Here is a 7,193-nt window from a genome sequence, read left to right on the forward strand (position 1 = left end):
AAATTTTGGAGGTTCTGAATGAGCAACTGTCTGACAGATATCTTGGTCTTCCAGCTGATGTGGGAGAGCAAAGGAAGGATCATTCAAATAACTAAAAGATTGCATATGGAAGCATGTGCAAGGTTGGATGGAGAAGGCTCTATCCGCTGGTGAAAAGGAAGTGCTCATTAAATCAGTTGCTCGGGCTATTCCCACATATTCCATGGCCTGTTTCAAACTGCCACGGGGTCTTTGCCAGCACATAAACAGATTGTTGAGGAAGTTTTGGTGGGGATCAAAGAAGGGGGAAAGGAAGACTGCCTGGGTCTCTTGGGAGGTAATGTCACAGCCAAAATGCATGGGAGGAATGGGCTTCCGCGATATTGAGCTCTGCAATTTGGCACTTCTTGCCCAGCAAGCCTGGCGACTCCTGACCCAACCTGACTCTCTCAGCGCTCGAATCCTTAGATCAGTATATTACCCTTCCTCTTCAATTCTCGAAGCAGAAGTGGGCAAGAACCCATCACAAGTATGGCGTTCAATTATTGAGGGGCGGGATGCACTCAAGCTCGGTCTTGTGAAGCGCATTGGATCGGGAGAAGATACTAATATTTGGCATGACAATTGGCTCCCTCGCGACTACAAGCTTCGGCCGGTCTGCCCAAAATCCTCGAACCCTCTGCAATAGGTCTCTGAACTTATCAACTCTGTCATGTTCACCTGGGACCGGGCACTACTTCAGGAGCACCTGTACCCGATGGACATGGAGGCAATCTTAAACATCCCTCTTAGCAGCAGGATACAGGCGGACTTCTGGTCGTGGCATTATGAACGGAAAGGGATTTTCACAGTGAGCTCAACATACAGATTACTAGCCTCCACAAAGCGGCAGCGCGCCGACTGGCTTGAACACAACGGCAGCCATTCCAACGTCCAAGCTGATAGCCGGTCGTGGGCCAAGCTATGGGGAGCAGCGGTTCCCTCCAAGGTGCGGGTCTTTGCTTGGCGTTTAGCCAAAACCTCCATACCCACAGGGGCCGTCCGAAAGCATAGAAGTATGGTTGATTCCGCGGAATGTTCTATTTGTCATGCGGCGGTGGACTCATGGCTCCATGCTTTATTTGACTGCCATATGGCGCGGTGTGTTTGGGCGCTTGCCGATGAGGATATCACTGAAACGATCATCTCCAACCGAACTGAAGATGCAAAGCTTTGGATGTTTTGGCTGGTAGATACCCTACCCACGGCGGCCCTTGCGCGTGTGCTCGTAACGATGTGGGCAATCTGGTGGGCTAGGCGTCGAGCTATCCATGATAACCAGTTTCAAAGCCCCCTCAGTACCCATGTGTTTGTTCAAAAGTTCATGGCGGAGCTCGACCAAATTCCAGAGAAGGGGGCACGCACCAAAGAACTGCATGCGTTGTCCAAGGACCTGCATGTAACATCCAAGGGCATGCATGCAATTCCCAGGGACATGCATGTAAGGCCCCGAGTACCTGCGGGGCTGCCAGTACAACCGGCATGGCTGCCACCGGCAGCCCATGACGTCAAGATAAACGCGGACGGAGGCTTCTCCAAGATTGGGAATAGGGGCGCATCAGCCGTGGTGTGCCGAGACAAGCATGGTAAATATCTCGGCGCTTCTGCCGTCATTTTTGAGGGTCTTTTGGATCCGGCAATCCTTGAGGCACGGGCATGCAGCGAGGCGCTAGCACTCGCTTTGGATTTACACGTTCAGTCCGTATGTGTAGCGTCGGACTGTCAAGAAGTTGTGGCTAGGATTGCAGATGACTCCCCGTGCAGGTTCTTCCCAATTCTACAAGATATCAAGCATCAAAGGAGGTCTTTTAGTGATGTTGATTTTATTTACGAGAGTAGGAGACATAATGGAGAGGCACATGCCTTAGCCAAGGCTGCTGCATCCCTCCCTCCCGGGCGCCATGTGTGGCTCGCTATTTTGCCCGAAATTATCTGTATTCCGCTGATTTTGAACGTTTAATAAAGAGTACAGATTAGCTAAAAAAAGCAAAATCACTAATCTTCTATTATATATAAAAAGTACTTAATGGGCTAACTAGAAAAAAGAGAATTAACTAGAAAATTCCACAAAAATTAGAAACATCCAACCTTTAATTTTACACATCAGAAAACCACAACCGTTAGATGCACTTTAAAAGTAATTAAATTACCCACCAATGCCATCCTCTTTACAATAACGTGAGAGGCCAGGTAGAAGTCTAAAAGCTTTGTCTATACTAGTAAGTGTGCACGTGCAACACACGTTTTAAATGTTGACCAATTAAAAATCATGCTGGTACAAAATAAAATAAATATTTCAGAAAAACATAGAAATTCAAACGGAGACACCATTGTGTGATGTTGTTGCAAATAGAAGTTAATGTTGTTTCATCCATCCTGTGAAAGAAGAAGATTACACCTGATTATGATTCAAAGCCAACCTTGTGATGTGTTCACTTAGTGGAGATGCAATCCTACAATTGGTCTTGATATCCTCGTGTAAGCTATTGACAAAAGCCGAGAAACAAAATATAAGGGAGCTAGATCAAAATTTAGAGATGAGAATGCTCAAAGAAATTTGTTTCACACAAACTTACCTTCAATCATATTGCAATATTGGCAAAAAAATAACAACACTGGAAGTGCATCTCTTTTCCAGGGTGGTCACAAGCCTCTCCAATTCGAACACACTGCAATTGTACATGTACAAAGAGTCAGAATGCGGAAGTTCTATGCTGTTAATTTTCAATTAAGCGAAGTCATGCACGATTTATCATGCTATACATGTTGGTACAAGAAATACTTTCATCAGTGACTACACTAAATGTTTAGTACGTGAGGCAAACTGTCGGGCGCACAACAGGGAGGCACAATTCCCATTTGCAAGTGTGCGCAAATTTTAATTTGGAAGCATAGAATGATCACATTATTAGATGCTATAATTGGACTCACTGACCATGATAATTTGTGAAAATTTGGAGTATCATGTCGCTATTGTGCTCGCCTGCTTGCTCTTCAAACAGAGCATCTCGTTGTAGTCCTCTGCACCAGATCACTCACATCAAATTGTTAGACACAGGTTGAAAGAACATAGCATGATAAAATATCCGCCTTTCAGGAAAATCATCACACACATACCATGCAAGCACCACATGAGACAATCAAGCCATATACCATGATTACGATACAAGTCCAAGCAAGCTTCCACATACAACTTCCTGCTTATTCAGAGAGGATTCAAAACCGTCAAGTTGCAAAAACATAGGTTGTGGCATACTCCTTGTTTGATGCAATTGCTAAAAAGATGAAAGGTCTGCCAAACATACATTCGTTAAATCAACTCGGATGATTCTGACGACAACCGTGGTATGAGCGGTTCCATTGGATCGCAAGGATGGGTGCCCCTGGCAACGCCAGCGTCGGTGGTGGCAGGGCTCCTCTCCTTGAGGAGCTGGACGTCAGGATTGTCTCACGAAATATGCACCTAACTGAACATGAATCGAACTTGAAAAGATCCATCACACACATACTGTTCCATGAGAGACATATTTATTTAAAGTAAACTGATATGAAGAAATAGCACTTATTATTGCCATTCTGCTTGTTCATGCAAGTGATTGTATCCACAACACATTATTACGTACCTTTATCGAATTTACGGCAACAACTGAAATCATTTTTACTAAGCTGATCCAATAAGAAGCAAGACTTAATAAATGACATGACTGCCATAAACTTAACAGTCGTCTTAACTCTACTTCTGACTAATGAAGATTGGTTTCCCTGCAAGTATTAAGATTGTACCAGAACTGAATTAGTTATTTTAGTGCTAACAAATAAGCATAGAATTTAGTTATGTATAAATGATTCAGGACACACTTGTGAAGAATAAATTACTGAAGCAAGTTCTGGTTGTTGTTTCTTCAAATCAATTTTGTGAGTCTTTTTTTCAAACATGCATCTTATATCAGAAGACCGCCAAGAAGGCAAGCAAAATAAAGAAATTAAGAAGAGTATTATGCATGTAATCCTCCATAGCATATTTAAATCAAGCAAGCCACCTAACATAGCAAAGGATACCATTAAGAATAGCTACAAACAATCTTTTCCGCTTTTCATTATAAGCATACAACGCCGACTTGTCCACAAATTGCTGAGAAAATGCTAAATAGTAATCTGACCAGTAAGTTTACTGGCTCAAGCATCCAAGCCCAGACCATTACTTAGCATGAATTAATGGCTCAAGAGTAATCACGAATAGGCATACACAAAGGAGGATACATGCGTGAAACCACATGTGCTATCATTGCATAGGCATACACACAAACACCTATTGTGCTAGAACGAACATGGCAACATATATGACAAAAATCAGAAGGCAACTGAAGAAGATTGTATCAAGCAAGATAAAGGATGCACCCCCAATTTAACTCACCTATGTTTGATCCATTTTGGCTAGCTCCAGCGGCAATGGCAGAAGCAGGGAGGAGCAGCACGGCAGTGGCAGCAGCAACAACAAAGGAGAGAAGGTGTTGCAACGACGATGGAAGAGAGACAGTAGAACCCAGCGCAGCGCCAGTGGAGGGAGAGGACTGACCAGGACGGCGACGGTCTTGGTGTCTGGGACAGCAACGAAGGCCATCATCGGCACGCTCGGGTGAGCCGGCAGTGACACACTGGGAACAGGCGGAAGAGCATGCTCCAGGCGCGCGGTGGCCAGCCGTGGGGTGCAGGCATGTGGCGTCCGCAGTGAACAGCCTGCCGTGGCGGTGGTGAACGGCCTGGCACTGCTACAGCGGATCCCCATGGAGAGTATACGGCGTGGTGGCGGGAGAGCCTCGCAAGGGGATTCGAGCGGAGGCGGTCGGCCGCGGTGGAAGTTGGGCGCGGCAGCGTCGGCGGTGGCGCGCACTTCTTCTTGAGGAGCTGGATGTCGGCAAGCTCCTCGCCTCCGGAGTAGGCGGCGTGGTCGACAGAGAACCTCGCAAGGGAATTCGCGCGGAGGCAGTCGGCCGTGGTGGAGATTGGGCACGGCAGCGTCGGCGGTGGTGGGCGCCTCTCCCGATCCGTGATTGTAGGGACTGGTTGTTCGAGTAGTCCTCTCCGGGTGAAGTACGGTCAGTCGTGGGAAATTGCTAAATGCACGCCACAAATGTATTAGATCAATACTGACTGTTAGATTAAGAATTGTGGGACTAATCGTGTGGTGCTGATTAGTTTGTACGTTGTTGTGGGACTAATTACTGGGTGCACCTAAGAAAGTTCTTGTTTGATTGTTTAATAGTAGTGGAGATATAAAACTTGTGGAAGGTTGCATCGTGGGTCCTTAGAATCATGTGGGACCAGATATTACAAGTCTAAAAGCTAGGCCATCGTGGAAGAACCTGCATCTTGAAAAACCCTAGCTTTCACGATCAACACGTTTCCACATCGCCGCTGCCGATCCATCCTTCTCCACTCGCCATGCCTCCTCCACTGGCCTTGATACCTCCTCCTGCACCTCCTCCTACCAATATAATTAGGATGAGGGAGCTGTGGAGGAATGTAAAGTAGGATCAATGCAAAAATAAGCTCCAGATCTAAAAGGCCATTATGAGTTGTGATGCGTCGTTGGAACCCTCCCAGCTCACAAATTAGGTTACGCCTCCTCACTCATCCTTCACGTACTCCTTGGAGATTGTAGTGATGCTGTGCATCGTCTTATTCGGCATCATCGAGCTGCAACTTCGTCTCCTCGAGTAAACGAAACTTGCCGTTGAGACACGCGGATCCTTTATTCTTACGTCTGTATACTCGGTTTTTCGTTCTCCCACCTGTAAACTAATATGATTCTGCAACCATGCTGCCATTGCTTATGATTTTGTTGGATAGATTAACTGAGTGTTGCAAGTCAATGTCGGGTTTAGAAGAACAGGAGTGATAAGATGGTTTGTTTTGTCTCAAACTCTGTTTAGATGTTGACTATGTTATATTAAACAAATTGGCATAAGTTTGTTGCATATGCAATTACAGGTTCAAGATCTTAGGTAGTAGCACTTGCTTGATCTAAACTCAATCTGTACAGCTAGATGCATTAAATCTATTAGGAAATAGAAAAGCTAGGAATCAGATTATCCAACCACAAAATCGTCAATGTTACATTAAAGGGATAATTTGTTTTTCATACAGATGTGCTCACTCGACCTGTTTGTTTACAGGTACTGTTCTACGTACATGTAGAACTATTCAGAAGTTAATTTAATCCTTTGTGTACTCCTTGGAGATTGTAGTGATGCAGTGTATCATCTTATTGGGCATCATCGAGCTGCAACTTCGTCTCCTTGAACAAACGAAACTTGCCCTCGAGACATGCTGATCCTTTATTCTTACGTTTGCATATACTCGGTTTTTCGTTCTTCCGTCTGTAATCTAATATGGCTCGGCAACCATGCTGCTATTTCTTATGATTTTGATGGATAGATTAACTGAGTGTTGTAAGTCAATGTCAGGTTTAGACGAACAGCCGGGATAAGATTTTAGATGTTTACTACTCCCTCCATCCCAAAATAAGTGACTCAAGTTTGAAAAGTTAGTACAAACTTGAGTCACTTATTTTGGGACGGTGGGTGTATATGTTATATTAAATAAGTTGGCATAAGTTTGCTGCATCTGCAGTTACAGGTTCAAGATCTTATGTAGTAGCAGTTGTTTTGATCTAAACTGAATCTTTACAGCTAGATGCATTAACTATGTTAGGAAATAGAAAAGCTAAGATTCAGATTATCCAACTACAAAATATTCAATGTGTATGTTGAACGGATAATGTTTTCGTCATACAGATGTGCTCACCCAACCAGTTTGTTTACCAGTACTGTTCTACGTATATGTAGAACTATTCAGAAGTTAATTTAATTTGATGAGTTTTATATAAGAGATCCTTTAACTGGATGATTTGTAGAAGGCAAGAGTCATAATGTTGCCCTTCTGAAGATGTCTATTATTTCTCAGAGAAAAAAATAAGTACGAGCTTTACTCCGGTACAATCTCTTTTCCTAAAAGCTCAGGTATTTCCATCCGATTTAGACTCAATCATCCTGTTTAGTGGTTTACTTACTCTTAAATTAAATAAGTTGGCATAACTTCGCTGCGTATGCAAATAAAGTTCAACATCTTACGTAATAGCAATTATTTGATCTGAACAAAATCTGAACATTTTG

At 43.9% G+C, this 7,193-nt stretch overlaps 1 long non-coding RNA gene across 1 annotated transcript; it reads right to left on the minus strand.

Annotated features, from left to right (window-relative positions):
* Positions 1–2,594: 2,594 nt before the first annotated feature.
* LOC147961147 (uncharacterized) lies at positions 2,595–3,215 on the minus strand. The gene is made up of 3 exons (XR_015609794.1): positions 3,136–3,215; positions 2,954–3,039; positions 2,595–2,687 (listed from the first exon to the last, which is right to left on the minus strand). It is a non-coding gene; the product is annotated as an uncharacterized LOC147961147 (long non-coding RNA).
* Positions 3,216–7,193: the final 3,978 nt, after the last annotated feature.

Source organism: Triticum urartu, chromosome 7A, assembly GCF_056163025.1.
Source record: "Triticum urartu cultivar PI428250 chromosome 7A, HENAU_Tu73, whole genome shotgun sequence".
Lineage (NCBI taxonomy): Eukaryota > Viridiplantae > Streptophyta > Magnoliopsida > Poales > Poaceae > Triticum > Triticum urartu.